This window comes from Penaeus japonicus, unplaced genomic scaffold, assembly GCF_977035675.1.
Source record: "Penaeus japonicus unplaced genomic scaffold, GWHDUDI00000001_assembly GWHDUDI00002137, whole genome shotgun sequence".
In the NCBI taxonomy this organism is placed as follows: domain Eukaryota; kingdom Metazoa; phylum Arthropoda; class Malacostraca; order Decapoda; family Penaeidae; genus Penaeus; species Penaeus japonicus.
Window position 1 is genome coordinate 5,001 of NW_028236539.1, and position 11,540 is coordinate 16,540.

At 50.1% G+C, this 11,540-nt stretch overlaps 1 pseudogene across 1 annotated transcript in view; it reads left to right on the forward strand.

Annotated features, from left to right (window-relative positions):
- LOC147466288 (actin-related protein 8-like) overlaps positions 1–5,228 on the forward strand; it is a 6,749-nt pseudogene extending 1,521 nt beyond the window's left edge. Inside the window, exons 2-7 of the transcript XR_015190930.1 lie at positions 362–529; positions 959–1,172; positions 1,639–1,824; positions 3,417–3,534; positions 4,201–4,303; positions 5,048–5,228. The product of XR_015190930.1 is annotated as an actin-related protein 8-like (transcript). The remainder of the gene's footprint in view (positions 1–361; positions 530–958; positions 1,173–1,638; positions 1,825–3,416; positions 3,535–4,200; positions 4,304–5,047) is intronic.
- Positions 5,229–11,540: the final 6,312 nt, after the last annotated feature.

Genomic DNA, 11,540 nt, shown 5'->3' on the forward strand with positions numbered 1-11,540 from the left:
ATTATAGTTGTGCTTGTTGGTGGATGATCTGTCAGAAATGGATAATTATAGATATAGGTATATAGATGTGACTTGCATTTCAAAAAAAGAAATATAGTTTTAAATAACATGTTACTGATTTGATGTGTTTTGGTAGTTTATTGGTAGGGATATCAATAGTTATCTTAATATTTATATCTATATCTTAATATTTAGGATTTCAATATTTAATATTATATCTATATCTTAATATTTAGGATTTCAAGTTTTATTCTGGAAATTAACAACAAAGCCTTCTTGAAACTACTTAGTTACTCAGTACATTTTCAATTAACTCTTTTTTTTTAAACACTTTTTTTTTTAACACTCTTTTTACTTGCAGCATCTAGAAGCCCAGGCCAGCATAATCATCCACCCAGGCTCACGATACCTTCGCCTGGGTCGTCCATCGGACTCGGTGCCGCACACAGTCCTCCATGCCATCGCCCGCAAGAGGAAAAAGGGGTTGCCGATTTACAGCGATCCTTTCCTCATCCCTCAGGCCAAGTTGGTGTGTTCTAATGTTATTTTTTCTCGAGGTCTAGCGTTATTGGAAAACGAGATAGGCCAGTCGTTTTTAAGGCAAGAGTCGCATTGCTAAAGATACGAGTGAATGTATGGTTGAGCGAGAAAATGAGTGGTTGTGTACGCAAGTGTAAGCTGTAGTAACATTTCAGACATCCGGTCTGGAAATTATGATATTTTATTATCTGACCTTTCACTAATCTGTATCCTTAGTATTTTTCAAGATAGTTCTACCATTGATTTGATTAGTAAATATACCGTTTTTCCTCATTTATGATATAATCTTTGTTACTAGAATCATGCAGTTTCCAACAATCCAAACAAATCCTAGCATGTTAAAGCGATCCCCAATCGTCCAAGGAGCCACACAAATCAACTTGTCAAAAGCCAGTTGCGCTGTCCCCCTCACCCTAAGGACCGAGAAGCCGGTACAGAGCTAGAGGAAATGCCGGTCTAAGGTGAGCCACATCCTGCAGTCTTCCCTGATGTCTGATGGATCGCGGAGATTTGCCACGCCTCCCCAGCAGATTGCAGCCTACAACAAGCGCTTGCAGCCTGCGCAGGAGGAAACGGCCGAGCCTTCCCCGCCATGGGTCCACAGCGACAAGGAATTTATTGTTGGTGATGAGGTAAGGAGTTTGTCATTTGTCTTTAGATGCAAAAATATGTACTTTAGATGTAAAGATATGTATTAGGATTGTTTAGATATAGTTAGTGTCTTTATTATATTGTATATAGACCTGGGAATTATTAAGTGTCTGTATACTGGCAGAATGTACTTTTTAGTATTCTCGTGACTGTTGGTATGTTTGGTATTTGGATTTATTACATGTATCTATCTTGATTATTTAAATGGAGTTTCTTGTTATTAGAATGATACCATTTGAATGAAATTTGATGATAGTAATGAATATAACACTGATTGTAAAAAAAAAATGTGACAATTATGATGATAATAATAACACTATTGATGAAGAGGAACATTTAATTATAGGAAGTAGTAAACCATAGCCAAAATATTACAGAAGACACACCTACCACCCCTACCACAGCACTCCTCACTTACACAAACCCTCCCCATTGCTCGCTTTTCAGATCCTCTCCCTGCACCCAACGGAGGAGTACAACGTCCACTTCCCCTTCGTCCGCGGAGACCTCAACAATCACAAGGGCTTAGGCGGCTCAATCAGTGCTGTTTTGGCTGTGACCTTGGAGACCATTTTGGGGGACATTGCATCTCCAACATTCCATCAATGTGCCTATCCAAGATCTCAAGTATCAGTGTGTGTGTGTTGTTTCGATTGTTTGTTTGCTCTGCTGCTGCAATTATAAATGTTTGTAGGTGTAGTTGTTGTGTGATAGTAATTTGTTTGTTGGATATGGAGTTCCTAAGCACCCATAAGCTAGCACCAGATAAGAGGAAGTATCCGACATCGCTGTGATTTATAAATCATTTCCCACCGAGTGCTCATTAGAAATGTCTGTAAAACGTCGCTTTCAATCAGTGAGAGTTTTTTCCATGAAGATAATTAGTTCTGGTTTGATGATCACTTAGTTTGTGTGGTCCTAGAGATTTGATTTTATTTTCCCCCCCCCTCCCCCCACCCCTCCCCACCCCCCCCCCCCCCCCCCCCCCCCCCCCCCCCCCCCCCCCACCCCCCCCCCCCCCCCCCCACCCCCCCACCCCCCCCCCCACCCCCCCCCCCCCCCACACACCCCCACCCCCACCCCCCCCCCCCCCCCCCCCCCACCCCACCCCCCCCCCCCCCCCCACCCCCCCCAGACCCCCCCCCCCCCTCCCCCCCCCCCTCCCCCACCCCCCCCCCCCCCCCCCCCCCCCCCCCCCCCCCCCCCCCCCCCCCCCCCCTCCCCCCCCCCCCCCCCCCCCACCCCCCCCACCCCCCCCCCCCCCCCACTCCTCCCTCTCCCCCCCCCTCCCCCCCCACCCCCCCCCACCCCCCCACCCCCCCCCCCGTCCCCCCCCCCCCCCCCCCCACCCCCCCCCCTCCCCCCCCCCCCCCTCCCCCCCCCCCCCACCCACCCCCCCCCCCCTCCTTCTCCCTCCCCCCCCCCCCCCCCCCTCCCCCCCCCCCCCTCCCCCCCCCCCCCCCCCCCACCCCTCCCCCTCCCCCCCCCCCCTCCCCCCCCCCACACACATCCCCTCCCCCCCCCTCCCCCCCCCCCCCCCCCACCCCCCCCCCCCAACCACCCCCCCCCACCCCCCCACCCCCCCCCCCACCCCCCCCCCCCCCCCCCCTTTGTCACTGAAACCTTTGAAAATAGGTTTGAGATACAGCCAGGGAAAGTATTTACATTCACACCTATGTTAGTGCATATCCCTCAATCCACTTGTACTATACCACTACACAGCTTAAATGCCACAGACAACCCTACATACAAACACTGCCTCATAACTGGCCAGAGATCACAAGTACACCCCATATGGACTACACTGTAGACTCACCCTTCATCAAACACAGACGACACAACACAGACTACAAGATACAGGCTCAGACACCTGCTTTAGATTCCAGGCTCCCCAATCCCTCTACCAGTCCAACAGAGAGCACCACACTTCATCTTTCTAGCATTTTGTGGACAGACCTGGTAATGTAGATACTGACCTACTACAATGTCAGGGGCTTCTTATGATGGAGGCCTTGGGAGCCACCACAAGAAGCATTTAAGAAAAATGGATAAGTTATATGCTGTGAACAACTCTCATTTTCAGATTCCACAAGCTGTTTTTGTCATGATTGGATGCTATGGCAAGTTCATTCATTGTGTTATATTCAGTGACTTGCCACAAAATAAGGCCGCTTGTCTTCTTCAACGGCATCTGACCTTCTCCTGCCATTCGCGTTATCACCGAGCGGTGCTCCTTATCCCAACATATATAACCGCGACTAATGTCCAAGAAGCTCACCTACCTACTGCTCATGGGCCTTGGCTTTGGTGGCTGTTTTGTCCTACAGGTGTGTTATGTATGCCGTTTGTTTATTATTAATACCTCTCCCCTTGTTTCTCATTCTCAAGAACTAACTTGGGGCTAAGGTTGGCAAGGACAAGGTGGTAGTGATTAGCAGGATTTATCAAGTGGTTTCTGTCGTCTTGGTAAGGTGCGTTCAAGCCCTTCACTTGGGCTCTTGCGTAGCCGAGATATGAAGCTTTTGATCTTTGAAACGGATTAATTAATTTTCTCAGTCTTTTTATCAATTAATATGCCAAGCATTCTTTGCTCTTATTTTCATTGGTATATGACATTGCTTTAAAACTATCTTTGATTATTCTTATATTATCATAAATAAAATTGATAAGCGAATTTAGATTGTTCCTCATTTCATTATAGATAAATTTGTTCTTTGCATTTATTTTCTTTTGTACCTTTTTATCAATTAGTCAGTGAGGATATTTTGACTACTCCTCTTAGTAGATAGTGGACGGAGTATTTTTTGGCAAGGGATGGAATATTTTATGACGTGATATGGAGCACTTAGGACAGAAGACAGTGTTTTTCCAAGTGAGACAGCTTGTGAATGAGGCATGTGGCGCTGTATTTTTGCCTTTGTGAACTACCCTCCCTGCCCCTGACAAGAACAGTGACCCTCTTTCAGGATACAAACGTTAGCGGCCACTTTCTCTTTGTCACTTTTTTAGGGCGGCAGGTTCTTGGCTACGCGTGCGTGGTGGACGTTGGAGACCAGAAGAACCTCCGTGGTCCTGCGTGGACGGATGCCATCTTCACACCACGGCCACGAGGGTAAGAAGGGATGGGTGTTTGGGTCACTTGGAATGTCTGTTTGTGCTATAGCCATCATCACTCTTCGTAGTTGTTTGAAAATTGACTTTAAAGGACAATTTTGATATAATTTGATGTTACTTGGAAATTATCAGCAACAGATTGAGCTAAATTACTTCATTTGAAAATCTAATTTTGTTTTATTTTACTCCAGAGCATTAGGAAGATTCAAAAGAAGTTTTCTCTGTCTATATGATTACAAATGTCATACAAAACATAAATCATTACTCGGCTAGTATGATCATACAAGTCACATGTTTTAACACTTGTTAGTCTAACAAGTTTGTAGGATTAATATACTAAATTTGCTTTACAGAATAAGGGTGACTTTGTTTTTTTTCGAGGCATAGCTTCATGAAAAAATATCTTTTATAATGATTTGTTCGGTGCACCTTCAAAGTTTATGGGAAGGTGTTTGTCAGACTCCACCATTCACATTATTAAAAAGCATGTGTTATAGCGCACAACTACATTCAACCACAAAACCTATCACTAATTCTCTTTACTTTGTTGTTGACTAAGTTGTTGATGTTTAATCATGCTTGTGAGTTCAATATTTAGAAAGAGTAGAAAACATGTAAATTAATTTGGCCTAATCTTTTATTTTTGTGACTTTTATTTGTTACTTTGGCTCATTGTAGTTGTAGAAATATTTTTGTCTACAGAAAACAGTGGAGTTCTCTTGCTCTAAGATAATCCGTTCAGTTCAGACAGATATTGCGAAGACGTCGCTTCGCCCGGCTTTATGCTCAAAGGGGCCCGGCCTCTGCCAGCTACTGAGTGCGGACTCATGTATCTAATCTTATCTGATATCATCGCTGGACATCAGCTCAGTTCAGAGAGATTTTGCGAAGAGGCGCTTCGCCGGGGTGTGTGGAAGGGGTAGCCCGGTCTCTTTGGCTATAAGTGCTGACTCACTCTGATCATCTTACTGAACTTTTACCGGGGCGGTCGGATTGCCTGTAGGAGTCAGTTGCCAGTTGGGCTAAGACAGGATAGCCGTCTAACCAGCCGGCGGCTGTCGTCTCTGGGCCTGCCTGAGGAAGCGATGTGTGCTAGGCATTCATCAGGTAGTAGCTCGCTATTTGGAGTCCGGGCGCGCACATTACTCACCAGCGTCGCTCATCTGCCCAATAGTGGGGATGATTTGCCACGCACAAGGGTAGCTATTTCAGTATGTGCAGCACTGACTTCAGCACCCTTGATATTCTGGGAGAGGAGGGAGAGAGGATCAGCGACTCATGCCTGTGGCGTTTGAGTTACCAGTGGCGTTGGGGATGTTCTGCTTCCTCTCTGTGTCGCTGCAGGGCACCGACCTGCCTGAACCTCGTTTACGCCTTAGCGTTCCCGGCTAGATGCTCCACAAGATCACTCAAGGGTTTCTTCTGCCTTCCTCGCTAGCCTGTTAGCTACGTCATTCCCTCAATACCAACAGGATTGGGATTCTCCAGTTGTTGATGAATGCGTCTTCTGGTCCAGGATTCTACTCGAGCAATGGTGGAAGCGAGGTTACAGGTAAACGTTATCAAGGGGCTGTGCTTTGTTGCAGCTGTCATGCGGCCCTAGAGTATGTGTGTATCACATACATGCCGTCCCGTCTGTGCTGCATGGGCCTAGGGCTCCCATTATAGCTTCTGCCTCTGCCTGGAGCGAGGGAGGCATTGTCTGATACCGCATAGCTTTTTCTATGCCCCTTGCTGCAAAACCGGCGCTGCAGTGCGGGTGGTGGGGGCTACAGAACATCCGTCGAAGTAGGTTTTACTGTTCAGCGGCTGTGATTTGCTGTAATGAGTTCCTTTCCGCCTCAGCCTTCAATAGAGGCGGTGAGTACTGCGTTTTTCTTCTTGATAGACTCATGACATGAGAACTCTATCAAGGATCGTGGCCCACGGCGGAGGCGGAGACATAGTCAGGGTGGGGATGGTCCATGCCCTTGATCAGTAGTGTCTCTTTGAGCTCAAAGCGTTTCAGCACTCTGTTGTTTGAGACAAGCCAGTGATGTTTGCAGAGTGTTCTTGGTTTTGGTGCAAGCCGACGCATGCACTCTCTGTCTTAGCCTGCGAGTCCTGTGGGGACTGTAGGAATTTGAAGGAACGGCCGCCATCTGAATCAATCGGTGTGTCCAGGGGTAAGAGTTTGGCCTCCAGGAGGAGGTTAGTACTTTTGCCACCTGGGGCCACAAGAATAATCCTGGCGGCTTCGTTTGCTTATGTGAGTCTTTTCCTGAGTCCAGGTTTTACTAGTGATCAGGGCGACGGAGGGCGTAGTCCAACAATGGGACGGACACGTGCACGTAATAGGATCTTGGTACGCGGTGTCCAGCCCCTCTAAGCGCGCCCAGACAGAGCTCTCATGACAGAGAGCTTGCTTGGTCGGTCTGAGAGATGTTTGATCTCGGTGCGGAAGGTGAGGTTCTTATCGATCCATCCCCAATTATTTGTAGACTTTAACCCACTAAGCTCTAGACTTGGACTCGCAGTCTTTTGGATCACAGACATCCTGTTTCACGCGCCATTGCTTCGATTTGGCTGCTGAGATCTTTAGCCCCGACTCTGCAGCATTCCTCAGTTATTAGGGTCCAGACAACGCTGGGCCTTTCTGACTGGATTCACATTTCTTCTCCCAGTGGAGATAATTGCTAGATCATCTGCTTATGAAATGATCGTGCACCCCGCTGGGAGTGGAATGTCAAGAATGTTTAACATGAGGATGGGTGAACAGGGCCGGGCTAAGGACCCCTCCTTGAGGGTGCCATTCTCTAGAGGCAAATGCCTGGAAAGGTGACCTTGGAACTTCACTCTGGCAGTTCTGTTCCGAAAGTAATCGCCAAACCAGGCAAGCAGCCTGCCTTTGATTCCCTTGCGGATCAGGATCTCCTGAATGGCTAACGTTTGCCAGTTCAAAAGCCTTCTCCAGGTCAAGGAAGACAATGACAGCGCTGCGCTGCTGACAGTGCTCAGTAAGGTGGCAATGCTGTGGGTAGTGCTCTTGCCCCTTGTGAACCCGTGTTAGGTTCATGTGGAGGTCCCCGCTTCCATTGGAGCCGATTCAGTACATTTTCTCTGCTGTCTTTCCTAACAGCTAAGCAGGGAGATGGGGCGGTACCGCCTGGCTCCTTTGGGTTTTGGGGGACGGAATTTAAATATCACCCTCTCCAGCACTGGGGCATGAGAAGCTTCCCAGGACTTTTGATGAAGCAAAAGTGCAAGCTCACCTTCAGTCCAAAGTGGGAAATGATGGGGGGGAGATCCCATCCTACCGGGGCTGACCGGACGGACTTTATTTCGCCGAAATTTCCCTCAGAGAGAACATGGAAACTGTATCATCAGCTCGACCGCCTTTTCTCTGATGGGGGCATCCCTGCCGGGGACAGTTTTCTTGGCATCCCTAAAGCTCTGCGGGTAGTCCGCCTACTTTTCTAGCAGAAACTCGAGTGCCAGTCCTCCTCCGCCTCCGACCCGGGTCATGGTGTCTTTTGGGCTGAGCGATTCGGGGCCCCCGTCGGATACGGTTTCCACATTCGAAAGGGGGGTTTGGTCCAAAGGACTCACACCACTCCACCACTTTTCCTGCTTAACCTTTTACATTTCCTGACACCCGAGACCCTCTTAGAATGTGGTTCTCGGGAGGTCTCTTCGCGAAATGTTTTTTCGCACATATTGATTCTGTGGTTTAAACCCTCCTTAATCTAAACATTATATACAACCAGGCCCTTAAAAAACACCTGGACCACTGACGAGTTTTGGGATTTTCTGAGGCGGGCCTCGTCTATGGCATTTACTAGTCTGGCCTCAAGTAAATCCACATTATCTTTAAAGGCGGATCACGGTTCAGAGCACACGGCCAGAGCCTCCGGGAAGGGTTTTCCAGTTGGCTCTTTCCACCTTCCTCGGGGATTTTGCTGGGGCATGTGCCGGGCCAGCACCAAGATGTGGGACTATCCCATAATGATCGCTCGTGCAGTGTTTGTCCACAGACCAACTAATTCTCCAAACAGAGCCGAAGTGACAAAGGTGAGTCAAGGACCCCCCCGCCAACATGCGAAGGCTCCTGGCTGTTGAGAAGAGAAAATCTCTGGGCAGGGACTCTAGCACCTGGGCTATATGGCAGCCTGCCATATCACGTCTCTGAGTGGAGCCGGGTATGGTGGTGGGCATTAAAGCCCCCCCCAATAAAAAATTAGCTCATGTGCTGCAGCAGCACAGGCTTCACTGATATCTAAGCCCCCTAAAATTTTGGGGCCTACTGTTTACATTGTACAGCTGAGGGCCCCCGGGGGGGCCCCCGCCAAAGGGATCTCAAACAGCAAGGGATTCGACACCTTCTCCGCACTCCCCAGGACGGCAATCAGGGAGCAGGGGATAGCCCACTTCACAAGGGTACCCAGGCCCGGTACCTTGCACTCCGGTAGCACAAAGGATGATATCCCGAGAAAGCGTACAGATTCCCCTGTTAGCGCTCTTGGGGCATGACAACATAATGTTCCGAGATCGCACGATCGCGTGGAGAAGGGGCCCTAGGAAAGCCCGTTATGTTCCACTGCAGTATGCTTAAGTTAGTGGCCATATGCTTGTCTCTTCCAAAGTCATTTACGTCAAGGGATTTCGGTCTCTGTGTCCGACCCCCCGTGTGGGGAACGTCAGACATTTCGGAGTCTGACAACTCCTTGGTGATTCCACACTGAGTGTGATTTCCCCCCACTTGACTCCCTCACTGTCGTCAGGACGGTCGAGTTGGGAAGGCAGGGTCCCTGGGAGGTCGTATTCCTGGTCGCCTTGCCTTCTTTTTGGGTGGCCTTGGCTTCCTCACCCTTTGGGGGTTTTGGGGGCGGCTCTGCCAGTGTGGGCCCTTTGGGGCCCCAAGGGTTTTTTGGGAACAGGCTCCGCCTGAGTTGGGTGGGAGAAGGAGTCTCACCCTGAGGTGGAGGGGGAGTTGTGGCCTTGGGGCCCCATGTCCTTTTCCTTCAGGGGATTGACGGTCGAGTCATTGCCGTCATGGCTAACCCCGACTGCCTTCCTCCGTCTCCTCGCTGGGTCCTTCCCAATGCCGTTTGCAACTGCTGTGCAACGTCTTCAGCAGAGCGTCAAGTCCTTCTCTGTGAACAAACGGACTCTCCGCTCTTGGGGGAGCCTTTGAGGTGTTTCCCAGACCCTTCCGGGGCTGTTTCCGACTTTGGGAAAATCCCCCCACGCCGGGAACCCCCTTTTTTTGTTGGAGGCGCCGGGGCTGGTTTCGCTTTGGGCGGTGCTTCCTCCTCTTAGGAGGGGGGGACCCTTAACCCCTTTTTTTCTGCCCCCAGACAACTGCCTAAGGGGCGAACAAAGTCCCGGCGTTTTGGAACGATCTCTTTCCCCCCGAAGAGCCTCTTCCTTTCTGACAGAAAAAAAACCGAGGCTCCAGGCTGGTGTTTTTATGGCAGTTTGGGCACTTGGCAGTGATGTCTCGCTTGCCATCTTTTGTGCTTTGAGACCACCTCTGTTCTGTGGGGCCCCGACTACAGAAACCACATTTCGGGTTTGCAGACAAGTGGCCTTGTGGGTTTTCCTACTTCTGGCACTGAAGCATCGGAGCGGGTCTGGGACGTATGTCCTTATCTGGGAAGAGCCCCCAATTGCCAAGAACCAAGGACGCAACGGAGCTCCCTCCAAAGGACCAGGAATGTCTGGTTGGTGCTTCCCTTTCAAAGTCGAGAACGCCCACCCCCTTGGGTTTTGGGATGATTACCTCGAGGTCATACAACAAGGAAAGCCAAGAACACCATCTTGGACTTCCCTCTTCGGGAGTCAGAGCCGACAGGCTCACCTTCCCCCCATCCGGACCCGTGTCAGTCTTCTGGAGGAAGGTGAGGTGGCTAGGCCCTTTTGGGAACGATTATAAATGCCCATTGTCCTCTGGCAATTCTAATCGTCAAAACGGCACTGTCTCGGGGTTTCCAAAGCCCGTACCATCTGGAAAGGCTTTGCCCGAATCCTTCCGGTTTGGGAGGAACCCTAAACTGGGGGAACCGACTGGGGCTGCAGACTCGCCCCTGAGCCCAGTAGCCGTCCGAGGTCGTTTGCCTCTTCTCCGAACCGACGCCTGGAATTTTTGCCAGTGGGGCCAGTAGGGGTTGGAGGGTCCTGTCACTTCCATTTTTGATCGACATTCCGGTCTTGACCCGACGCAGAGATTTGTCAGAGCCTGGGGTTGGTTTGGAGGGCCCCGCCCGAGTACTTGGGTGGGTTTTTCCTGACTCGACGCCAATCCCTGCCCTTTTTTTCCTTTTGTCATCAAAGCCCTCAAGGGGCCCTAAGTGAACAGCCTTTGCCCATCTCATGCAAGGTTCGTCAACAGGGATGTCAGTCAGGGGTTTAATGATTACGGTTGCCATGTAATAACGGTTCATTTCATCCTCCCACGCCCCCACCCACCACGGAGTCCAACAGGGGGAGGCTTAATGAGTCCATGCTCGGGAGCCACAGGGGGGGGGAGGATATACGCAACCCGGCCTCGCGTTAAGGGCACTCCAAGACCAGCGATTCCCTGCAAGCAGAGCAACTTGACCCTACCCCTACTCACAAGAGAAAACCCCACAGCCGATTGACCTAACCCGAGTCGGATCAGGCCACCCGTCTTGCTGGAAAAAAAGGGACCAAAGAGGTTGTTTGCGCCGCAGGGCGTCCCTCTACACGCAATCGCTCAACCTCCAGGACTCCCGTCTCCCAGCGCACAGGGGCACCACGCACGGCAAACACGTGGGTAGGTGTAGGCCCCCTTGGGGGGAGGACCAGGGGGGGTGCGACCTCTTAGGAACACTTAGTCATCCATCCTCAGAGAGCCCGCCGCTAGAAGGTCACCTCAACGGGACAGAGAGACTGGCCAAATCCAGAGCGGGCTTGTCCAAGAAAGGAGTTCAAGCCCCCGCGCCACGACAAGGTGGTTCCTTGGCGGGGGGCTCTTAGATATCAAATGAGTGAATGATCCAGAAAAGTCTCTTTACACATCAAGGGTTCTTCTGCTCTCATTTTTTAACAGCATTAAGCCATTGGCCATGGGAATTAAATACTTTGAAATGCCTAGCCAAGTTATAGATTGCTTTGAATATCAACAAAGAAGAGCAGCGAAAATTTTGTCGGATCTTAACTATCTAACTTATCTTGTAGAGGTTCCCATTCGTCAGGTTTAGGAACTGGAGTCTTTCTTTCTGATCAGAATGCTG